Source organism: Mus pahari, chromosome 4 (genome assembly GCF_900095145.1).
Source record: "Mus pahari chromosome 4, PAHARI_EIJ_v1.1, whole genome shotgun sequence".
In the NCBI taxonomy this organism is placed as follows: domain Eukaryota; kingdom Metazoa; phylum Chordata; class Mammalia; order Rodentia; family Muridae; genus Mus; species Mus pahari.
The window spans coordinates 86,628,333-86,640,272 of record NC_034593.1 but is presented as its reverse complement, the minus strand read 5'-3'; the positions used below and the strand labels follow the sequence as shown (position 1 = coordinate 86,640,272).

Sequence of the window (11,940 nt, the reverse complement as noted above, 5' to 3'; positions counted from 1 at the left end):
ACGCAACGGCCCGGAGCTCCGTTAATAAACTGCCTCGTGTGTTTGCATCAAGCGGTTTTTATTCGTGATTCCTGGGTGAGCATCATCTTGGGGTTGGAGTGAGAAGGTCTCCGTATGGAGGTCTTTCAGACATATAACACTGTTGTGCTTTGTGTAACCTTGAACATTGTTGCCTGGGAATCCAGCTTCTTTGTTGAGCTGCTATCAAACGGGCTGTAAAAATTTAAAAAAATTAAAATTAAAAGGAGCCTGGAGTTTCAGTTTACACTCTTGTGCTCTTTTTGCCTGGAGTCCCCTGGTATGGTGTTCGTTTCTTCAGGCATCCATAAAGAGAGGTGAATTGCCCTTGGCTGGCCTCTACAGCCTTGCTCTGACCCGCCTACCTATGTCTTTCAGCTGCTGGACTTAGAAGGGCTTACAGTTCCAAATTCCACATTCCAACAAGGAAGCGGTTTCATGAAGTTTTATACTTTTACAGAACAATCTAAGGCACAAATCAAAAACACTGGTGAGTCCATCAGAGAGGCTGTCATAGCAAGATATGGGGGAGGTCTTCTGTAGCCCCAAATGTCGATGATGGTCTCAGCTGGATCAGACTGGCCTGTGAGCATGTCTGTGGGGATTATCCTGATTAATTGCAAGTCGAAGACCTGCCCACCGTGGGCGGCATCATTCTTTAGGCAGAGTGTCCTGAACTGGATGAGAGGAGAGAGAGAGAGAGAGAGAGAGAGAGAGAGAGAGAGCATTCATCCATTGATTGGTTCCTCTTTCTTTACTAAGGATGCAAAGTGATCAGCTGCCTCAAGTTCCAACCATTCTGACTTGCACAAAACAATGGACTGTATGTATCCTGGATCTGCGAACTAAAATTAACCTTTTCTCACGTAAATGGACCTTGCCAGGGTATTTATCACAATAGGAAAGGAAAGGGGGGCAATTCTTTGTGTCAAACTCACCAGTAAAGCACCAGATAGATAGTCATACAATTCTGTTCGCTTTATGGGGGGGGGGGAAGTAACTGAACATGTCATTCTCTTTCTTTTTTGGAATTTTTAGGGGGAGGAGCAGGATTTCACTATGTATCTCAGGCTGGCTTGGAACTTCATGCAAGCTTCATGCCTCAGCCTCCCAAGCACTGGAGTTACAGTTATTAGCCACAGTGTCCGGCTTCATTTTCTTACATTTATTACATATTTTTCCAAAATACTCAATTGAGTTAGCAAGTCTCATCTCATTTGTGATTTGTCTTAAGAAGGAAAACCCAGTATTTAAAAATATCCAAGAGAGAAAAGAACAACGGTTAGGCTAAGACCTCAGACTAAGCAAGACCTCAGTGAGGATGGCTCTAAGTCCCTCCTTTCTTGGTTCTTACACTTCACTCAGAAAAGGTAAAGGCTGTTGCAGGGCCTCAGTTGTCTTTTCAATTCAGCCACAATGCACTTGGTAAAGCTCCAGGTGATGGGCTGTTTAACCACACAGAAACTACTTGTCTTGGACTCGAATCCACATTACTGTGGCCACAAAGCAGAGTTAGCAAGTGGGCGATCACCCGGGCGATCACCGCAAGCTACCGAAACACCCACAAAGACGCAGCTTCTTTACGGTCAGTCAAACATTAAGTGTTAACAGTTGGTGGCTGCTTTAAAAAATTCAGACAGGTAAAGGTCGTCGCTCCTTCCCCATGCAGACTCCTCTGCCCTCTTCTTCCTCCCGTTCTACGCCCCATTAAAAACCAAAACCAAACCAAAAAAAAAAAAAAAAAAAAAAAAAAAAAGCATTCCTTCACCTCCTTCAGCCGCACCCTGCACGGGACAGCTGCGCTGCCCTGTCCACCGCTCCCCGCCCCTCCCGTCTCGCCTCCCTGAGCACCCGCACTGCGCTCCCCGCCTGCCCCACGCGCACCGCGCAGAGGCTCCAGCACACGCCCGGGGTGACCAGTCCCTCGCGCGTCCATGCTCGGGGCCTGCAAAGGACCTGCCCCGTTGGATCCCTGGGATCTCCGGGTGGCGGCGGGACTCGGGGAATGGGGCGGGGGGGTGTGTTCATTCCATTCCCACGAGCTCGAGAAGTGGACTCGGGGCTTGCAGGACTTCCTGCGCTGACTACGGGTGGCAAAATCAGCGCGTTCTCCTTGACACCGGTGGTGGGATTCGGAAAATTCACATTCCTTTAGAGTAGCTAACCGCGGTGTTTCCATCTTTTACTGCAGCCGGTGGCACATTATTTTTACAAAGATGGCACTCGTGTTTTTAATCCCAGCATTCGGAGACCGAGGAAAGCAGGCCTCTGTGAGTTCCAGGCCAGCCAGGGCTGCATAGTGAGACTTTGTCTAACAATAGCAACAACAAAATTCCTGAGATACAGAAAAAACTCTGACCAATTGTAATTTGTCCATAGCCTCAGGCCAGAAAAATCGCGTGATTTTTCTCGCACTGTTTTACACGGAGGGAATCACCAGTATAAACACTGAGGGTTGATTGTCAAGCTGGTCTTGAACTCAAAATCCTCTATTTCTGCCCAGAGAGCTCTGGAGCTATAATTACTGTCTTTCTATTATGCTTGGGGGAAAATTTTTTTTTTCCTCTCTTAAAATACGAATTACTCAGTTTCCCCTTTCCTGGTTTATGATTACAAGCCACACTGCTGCAGTCTTTTCCAGCACTGTCTTTGGTGACTCCTGCAGGTGTTTGCTTCAGTAGCGGAGAGATGGGTGTGCCACTGTCCCACGATGGCGTTTATAGCATATCATTTATATCTAACTGAGCCCATTCTGCAAAGGCATCTTCCCCAGGGGTGGTGCTCCTGTGTTCCCAGCTGTAGTCCCGTTCCTTTGTTTCCTTGCCTGCACAACAAACTTTCTCTCAGCTCTATCGAATGCTGACCTAGGGCAGGGCTGCTCTCTGGCATTACCCCAGGAGGAGGCACAGCAGAGGACCACAGTGCTCAGGCACACAGACTCAATGTTGTATTTGTACAGAAACTCCCAAGATGCTTCAAAATCCTTCAACAACTGTACTTTTATCTTTATTTATTTATCGATTTATTTTTTATTGTGGTGTTCCACTCACTCAGATCCTGAGAGGACTAGTCTGGGGGAGGGGGTGACAGCAGGGAAGGAGCATCAGATATCCTACATATCAGATATTTATATTACCATTCATAACAGCAGCAAAATTAGTTATGAGTAGCAACCATAATAACTTTATGGTTGAGGGTCACCGCAGCATGGAAGACTGTATTGAAAGGTCTCAACAGCCCTTTTAAAAGATTGAGAGAGCTGGAATGGTTAAGAGCACTGACTGCTCTTCCAGAGGTCCTGAGTTCAATTCATGGTGGCTCACAACCATCTGTAATGGGATTGGATGTCCTCTTCTGGTGTGTCTGAAGACAGCTACAGTGTATTCATATACATAAAATGAGTAAATAAATACATCGTTTTAAAAGATATATATAGAGAAAGAAAGATTGAAAAGTGGTCAGGCATGGTGGAGCGCACCTTTAATCATAGCATTTGGAGGCAGAGGCAGGCATATCTCTGAGTTCCAGGCCAGGCTGGTTTACAGAGCAAGTCCCAGGACAGCCAGGGCTACACAGAGAAGAAGATGAAAGAGGAGGAGGAGAAGAAGGAGGAGGAGGAGGAGGAGGAGGAGGAGGAGGAGGAGGAGGAGGAGGAGGAGGAGGAGGAGGAGGAGGAGGGAGAATCACTGTCTTAGCTCGCTTCCTGGCAAACTGCTTGTCCAGGGGGAAGATATCCAGCTGGTTCCTTTCCTCTTTCCTTCCCTCCTTTCTTTAGAAACCTTTGGTTCCTTCTAGTGCCTGCTGTTTGCTCCCCCATGATAGAGAGCAATGAGCACATAGCTGTGGGAACTAAAAGGGGCCCGGGAAGAAGGGGGAAGGAGGACAGCCCATATCTGGCCAGAGTTCTTCCTATGCTCTGGGCAGGTGGATGTGGGAGGGCTGCCAGACGCTTTCCACGTGGTGAGGTGGGTTTCCATGTGGTGTGTGTGTGGCAGCTGACATTCATATTCTATTTTTTTTTTTTTTACTGTTAGTATTCTGAAGAACCTCGGGTTTCCTGCTGAGAGTGCAGCAGTAAGAAAAGCGTCCCTCCCATCTTTTCAGCATTTAGTAAAAATGCCATGGGCCCAATGGTTGTTATCTTCTGCAACTGGAACAGATCTAGAGAAAAGATGGACACACGATGGCCCTCCTGTTACGACCTCTCAATTTTCATAAGTTTCTAGAGCTCAGGTGTCTTAGGAAAGGAGAACTTGCATGCAAGAGGCAGCATGATGAGATTGGTACGGAGAGCCCTCCTGGATGTAAGTTCATTCCTGAAGGAAATATATAGAAGTCATTAATTTTTTAGATTACCATACAGATTAGTAAGGTTTACTATAGAATTTTTATTCATCTGTATGTTGTGTGCTATAGTGTGAGAGCAGAGAGTTAGCCAGGGTGCATCATTATGGCAGAAACAGACAAAATTGCTTATATCTTTCCACGATGCCAGGATTTACTGAATAACAAATAATTCACAAGGTTCAGCAGCTTCAGTGATGGCAATTTTGGGGGGAAAAACCCTCTTACCTGGGTAGGTTGGTTGAGTCCAATGCAAGCTCTTTATTCCAATAATAGTTACTAATATTAATTCATATCACACAGCTTGCATTAATCTTTATATATTCATTACAGAATCTGTATCTCTGTAGCTATATGGCTTACAGAATGAATGCAAGTTTAAAAGGCTGCAGTGCAGTTAAGAGGCTTCAGATGTAGGCTGAGAAAGAGTCTGTTTTGATAAGATGACTAAGCAGACAAGTGCTGAGAGGGGGCAGACAAGTAAGGTCTGACTGTGAAACTGCAGAATCAAACTGCAAGGTGGAAAGTTGAGCCAGACCAGAAGCAGAAAACAGGCTGGGTACAGAAACTGGTCAGATCCAGCAGGCAACCAGTTAGGTAGGCTAAATCAACAGCAGGGGACCAAGCCAAGTCAGAGAGTCCTCAGTCCTTGAAAGACACCAGGAATCAGATGATGGGTTGGCGTGGGCCCATTCCATCACAGCTTTAGGTGTGCCCATCACACTATGGGGTCCAGGAGAGGGAATCACACCCTTTGCTTATCTGGGACCAGCAATATTCTCCTCCTATTGCAAAAGGACCGGTTGACAGGAAATAAGGTGAGCTCATTCCAGTTGGTCTCCTCCTGTGCAAAACCCAAGGACTCAGTTATTACCTTTGGAAAGCTTCCTAGAGACCTTGGAGCTTCAGCTGCCCAGCCTAGACAACATAGTCTATGTAGGTTATATCTGCCATGTCTTTCCTTTATACCACCAGCTTACTTCCATCAGGAAGACTTGACTCCCTCATGGGTATATCAGGTGGATGTATATAATATATAATACATAATACATGGTATATGCTGTGACAGAAATACAATGAACAAAAGAAAATGTTTGGAAAAGCACACTAGAATACTGATGGTTACATGTCCCACTGAAGTGAAATGAAGAACAAAGAGGGAAGCCTCCAGCCTCCGGCTAATATGAAGTACAGAAACCTGATGTAATCTCCTATATGGATTCTCCCTTTCCCACTCAGGACAAGAAGCAGACAGAAGCCATGAGATGCAAGTTGCCAGATCCTGGGAATCAGGGAAGCCCTGGAATTGAGAAGGAACACAGCAGTCCAGCCGTGGATCAGCTCACTGCCTTCAGATAGTGCCTGCACACCAAAGGGGTCTGAGGCCAAATCCCAGGATTGAGGGGAGAGTTGGTACTGTAATAACCAGTAGAGAAAACTTCACAATGTCTGTATACAACTAAGGAATACCAAGTGTGCTAGATAGATTTATGTCAACTTGTCACAAGCTAAAGTTATCTGAGAGGGAGGGAATGTAATAAAGAAAATGCCTCTATATTATTAGACTATAGGCCAGCCTATAGGACATTATCTTAATCAGTGATTGATGGTGAGGACCCACCATCCACTATTGCTTGGCTACTGGTTCTGGGTGCTATAAGAAAACAGGCTAAGCAGGGCAGTGGTGGCGCATGCCTTTAATCCCAGCACTTGGGAGGCAGAGGCAGGCAGATTTCTGAGTTCGAGGCCAGCCTCTTCTACAGAGTGAGTTCCAGGACAGCCAGGGCTATGCAGAGAAACCCTGTCTCGAAAAAAGAAAAAAAAAAAAAAAAAAAAAAAAAAAAAAAAAAAAAAAAAAAAAAAAAAAAAAAAAAAAAAAAAAAAAAAGAAAAAAGAAAAAGAAAGAAAACAGGCTAAGCAAGACATGAGGAGCAAGCCAGTAAGCAACATGCCTCCATATCCCTGCATCAGCTCCTGCCTCCAGATTCCTGCCCTGTGTAAGTTCCTGTCCTGATCCCCTTTGATAAGGAGCAGTGATGTGGAAGGGTAATCCAAATAAACCCTTTTCTCCTCTTTAACTTTGGTCACTGTTGTCGTTTGAATAGGTATGGTTACCATTGACTCTTGTATTTGAATGCTCAGCCCACAGCGAGTGGCACTATTAGGAGGTGTGGCCTTGTTAGAGGAAGTGTGTCACTATGGGGGCAGGCTTTGGGGTCTTCTGTGCTCAAGCTACTCCCAGTGTGGCACACAGTATCCTATTGCTGCCTCTAGATCAAGATGTAGAACTCTTAGCTTCTTCTCCAGCACTATGTCTGGCTGTATGAGGCCATGCTCCCCACCGTGATGACAATGGATTAAACCTCTGAAGCTATAAGCCAGCCCCAATTTTAAACGTTCTCCTTTATAAGAGTTGCTATGGTCATGGTGTCTCTTCATAGCAACAAAACTCAAACTAAGACAGTCATGGCGTTTTAGCCCTAAATGAGACCTCAGGCATGCCAAGGCACAGGTTGCCATGAGCCTTGAGTAGAAAAATCCATCACCGAAACAGAATCAGATGTGTCATTATGTTAGAATTAGGAGAGGACAACCGGGCATGTCGGCACATGCCTTTAATCCCAGAACTCAGAAAGCCAAGGCAAGCAGATCTCTATTTGAGGTCAGTCAGATCTACATAGTGAGTTCCAGGCTAGCCAGGACAACATAGTAGACCCTGTCTCAAAAGAAGTAGGAGGGGATTTTTTTTTTTTTTTCTCTGAGAGAGGGTATCACTTTGTATCCCTGGCTGTTCTGGCACTCACTAGTTAGTCCAGGCCAGCCTAGAACTCAGCGATCTGCCTGCCTCTTCCTCCCAAGTGCTGGGATTAAAGGCATAGGCCAACATGCCCAGCAGGAGAAGGAACTTCTGCCTGTGTTCCATGGGCCAAACTGTAAAGACGTGGAACATGGCTAGTGGGATTCTAGAGACTAAAAGCGTGATGCAGGGCTGGAGAGATGGCTCAGTGGTTAAGAGCACTTGCTGCCCTTGCAGAAGACCCAGGTTTGGTTTCCAGCACCTGCTCTGTTATGGCTCACAACCACTCCTGTTGCAGGGAACTGCTGATACCTCTTCGGCCTCACAGGCTCCTGCATGCACACGGTGCACAGATATGCACTCAGGCATGCACATAAAATAAATACAGCCTTTTTTTTTTTTTTTTTTGGTTTTTCTGTGTAGCCTGGGTTGTCCTGGAACCCACTCTGTAGACCAGGCTGGCCTTAAACGCAGAAATCTGCCTGCCTCTGCCTCCCAAGTGCTGGAATTAAAGGCGAGTGCCACCACTGCCTGGCTTAGATCCATTTTTTTTAAGTGTCAGAGTTGACAACTTCAAAGAGAGATTTTCAGCAAGTTACACATTGCAGAACTCATGGTCAGAGAACAGATATCCATAAATAGTTGGAAATTTCCAAACTGAAACTCAGAGCCAAAACAGAAGTAAAAACAAAACAAAACAAAAAATAACAAAACAAAACTAAAATAACTGGGGCTGGAGGGATGGCTCAGTAAAAAGCACTTCCTGCTCTTAACTGACTTCAAATCCCAGCAACCACATGGTGGTTCACAACCATCTGTAATTGGGTCTGATGCCTTCTTCTGGCATGCAGATGTAGATTCAGATAGACCACTCATATATATTACATAAATCTTATAACAAAACAAGAACAAAAACAAAATCTAAAATAACAACAAAATCCAGATTCATGAAATGTAAGGAAAACTTAAGAACCCTAACTTATGAAAAATTGGGGTACTTGAAAAGTGTGAGTAAAGGGAGGGAAAATCTGAACAACAATATGAACTAACCAGTACCCCCTGAGCTCCTGTCTCTAGCTGCATATGTAGCAGAAGATGGCCTAATCGGCCATCATTGGGAAGAGAGGCCCCTTGGTCTTGCAAACTTTATATGACCCAGCACAGGGGAAGGCCAGGGCCAAGAAGTGAGAGTGGGTGGGTAGGGGAGCAGGGGAGGAGGGTATGGGGAACTTTTGGGATAGCATTTGAAATGTAAATAAAGAAAATATCAAATAAAAAAAAAGGGGGAGGGAAAATCTTTAAAGAGACTACTACCTCTGAAACAGAACTCCCAATGTCCTCTCCGAGTATGTCTCAGGCAGGGTTTCTATTCCTGCACAAACACCATGACCAAGAAGCAAGTTGGGGAGGAAAGGGTTTATTCAGCTTATACTTACACGTTGCTGTTCATCACCAAAGGAAATCAGGACTGGAACTGAAGCAGGTCAGGAAGTAGGAGCTGATGCAGAGGCCATGGAGGGATGTTACTTACTGGATTGCTTCCCCTGGCTTGCTCAGTTTGCTTTCTTATAGAACCCAAGACTACCAGCTCTCGAACCCTTTTTCACTAATTGAGAAAATGCCTTACAGCTGGATCTCATGGAGACATTTCCTCAAGGGAAGCTCCTTTCTCTGTGATAACTCCAGCCTGTGTCAAGTTGATACACAAAACCAGCCAGTACAGAGTAGGTACAGGTCTCTCCTTCTGCATACAACTGGAGACCTAGCAGCTAGTGTACGAGCCAAGGTCATTTAGGGCAACCAGAACCAGCTAGGATCCTTCGATGGGAAATATCTTCCACATATCAACAAACCATGGGTCTGTGGTCCTTTCTGTGCCTCCATATACTTCAACCTAAATGCCAGGAGCAGTCAGAACATGCTTGGTTCACCTGTTAGGATTCCCTGAGCAGAATTATCTTCACAGCCAGGACTGTGCCAGAAGGCCACTATTGCCACAGCACCATTAGCCTCCAGCAATCACTGCTATTGACCTCACCCCATCATTGATGCAGCAATTGATGTCCTCCTATTGCATCCCAAAGGTTTCTAGAGTGGGGGTCACAGGAAAACCTATTTATGTTAAAGGTTCTTGTAAGGCCCAGAGCCAAATTATCTTGGGCTGTTTTCAGTCCCATTGAAGGCTCTTCATTGCCCACTTGTGTCACACCTACCATCTTTGTGACTATTAAAATCTTTCAAATGGCCGGGTGTGGTGGTGCATGCCTTTAATCCCAGCACTGGGGGGGCAGAGGCAGGCAGATTTCTGAGTTCTAAGTATGTCACCAGACAGCGTCTGAAACACTTGAGATCCCCTGTGGTCCCCATCAATCTACTAAATAAATGCATTGATATATGACTGGCTTTGTTCTGTAGCTAATAAACACAAGAAACATCACATCAAATTAGCTCAGACACATTTTAATTAAATCCTAGGGCCAAGAGAAACATTTCAAAAGTTGCCCAAGAAAAACACAATGTATATACACAGGAACAAAAAGAAGGATGGTGTGAAGGTTTTTCTGCAGTTCCAGGATTCTACCAGAAGCCATGCAAGCCAGGAGATAGCCACACCAAATCTTTAAGGAGATAAAACAAGAAAACTAAAAATTAACTGCAGCTGGGCGGTGGTGGTGCACGCCTTTAATCGCAGCGCTTGGGAGGCTGATTTCTGAGTTCGAGGCCAGCCTGGTCTACAAAGTGAGTTCCAGGACAGCCAGGGCTACACAGAGAAATCCTGTCTCGAAAAACAAAAACAAAAACAAAAACAAAAAATAAAATGGATCTTCCAGCCGGGCAGTGGAGGCACATGCATTTAATCCCAGCACTTGGGAGGCAGAGGCAGGCAGATTTCTGAGTTCNANGCCAGCCTGGTCTACAGANTGAGTTCCAGGACAGCCAGGGCTANACNGAGAAACCCTGTCTCAAAAAACCAAAAAAAAAAAAAAAAAAAAAAAAAAAGTGGATCTTCCTACCTCAGCAAATTCCAGATGTAGTCAAATTGACAACTAAGAGTAGCCATCACACCCTAGCAGCCTGGACTGCAAAGGCAATTTTTAATACACACACACACACACACACACACACACACACACACGCAGCAGCAGCAGCAGCAACAACAACAAAACAGTAAAACAAAAGTACATCAAGACCTGACCTATAAATATCTTGCGAATCATAACCAGCCAGGAGCAGTGGCCCACTTGTTGATTTCTTGCATTCAGGAAGCAGATCTCTAGGAGTTTGAGGCTAGCCTGGTCTACATAGGGAGTTCCAGGACAGCAGGGCTGCAGAGAACCCACCTCCAAACAAAATCCTAACCACCGGATACCACCCCACACACAAATGTAAGAGGGAGTTTGGGAGGCACATTCGGAAGCATATCGGATATGGTGAGGGTATCACTTATGTTGATATTGACATGCCTTTTAGAAATATGTGACCCTTTAGACAAAAGTAATAACCTGTAGTGTGGGAACCACAACATGGGAAGGAGCAAAATGCTTAACAACAGTAGAGTAGAAGCCAGAAACGGAAGAATATCACCCGAACTCAGGCTGTGGGGACAAAGGCATATGTCTCAAACCCTAAAGTAATAAAATTAAACCCTAAAATAGTAAAAGCTACAGACAATAAGTCCCCAAAGCAAAGAAGGCAAAAAGGGTTTTAATAAAACAGAGAGACTGTTATAGGGTAGCTATTCTACCTCACAGAAACACACCACTGGCTAAAGAGATTCGTACAAGAGTCATTGCAGCGTAATTCTCAGTCAGAAAATTCCAGAACCAATTTAATGTACACAGTATATGGAAAAAGCAAAATAAATCCCAGAAACAAAGCCATGTGGTAAGGAATTCGGGGACTGGCGATGGTGGTTTTGGTCTCCGAAGGTTTGCTTCTATGAACCGCTGCTTTGCTCCCAGCTTTTTGAAAAGACACCACGGGGTTTACCCACTCCTGAGATGCTCCAGCCACAGCCGAGAGGACCGTGATGAAGGTGTAGTTTATCACCCTGGGGAAAACAGCATCCATAAGAGTAGGGTGGGCCCAGGGCCTTCTCAGCAGCGGCCTTCATCATTCAGCTAACTCGAGAAATCTCAGGCTCAGCACTAGCCACTGCGGCCGCCTTCTCTACTACAGGCCGCCGGGAAGCAGGGAAAACCATCATAGACCAGTAGGCGCCTCCGGTCCCCCTAGACCTGCAAGCCGCTGGCCTGTAGATACCCCTCCCAGGCGCTCTGCAGGAAGCAGAGGGGCAGAAGGATGAGATGAGGGCAGCGGGCTACTAGACTGCAGCTCCCAGCGGGTCTTTGTAGTTTCTTGGGACCATGGGGCGCGATAGTTTAGTGTTGAGTATTCTGAACTCCAGCCCTGTCGCTGGGCGTGTGGCTTGCCGTGATCGTATAGTGGTTAGTACTCTGCATTGTGGCTGCAGCAACCTCGGTTCGAATCCGAGTCTCGGCACTATCGTCCTTCTGCCCAGCGATCTTTTGTTTTTGCCGTCTGGACGGAACGCAAATATTCCTCATTTCATTTCCGATGTTCCAGTATTTGCCACATCTCAGCTGCTTTGGGATATGTGGTGTCAGGATGATAACAATTTTACGTTAACATGCAATTATTAAAGATTATTTCACTTAAAGTGAAATAACTGCTTAGATATTGAAAGAAGTGGTCAACACTCGGCTTCCTACAGTACTTTACTCACTGCATATATAGTTCGATGTAGTTTCTCTTTTAAC

At 45.5% G+C, this 11,940-nt stretch overlaps 1 non-coding gene across 1 annotated transcript; it reads left to right on the top strand.

Annotated features, from left to right (window-relative positions):
- Window positions 1–11,590: 11,590 nt before the first annotated feature.
- Trnah-gug lies at window positions 11,591–11,662 on the top strand. The gene has a single exon. It is a non-coding gene; the product is annotated as a tRNA-His (tRNA).
- Window positions 11,663–11,940: the final 278 nt, after the last annotated feature.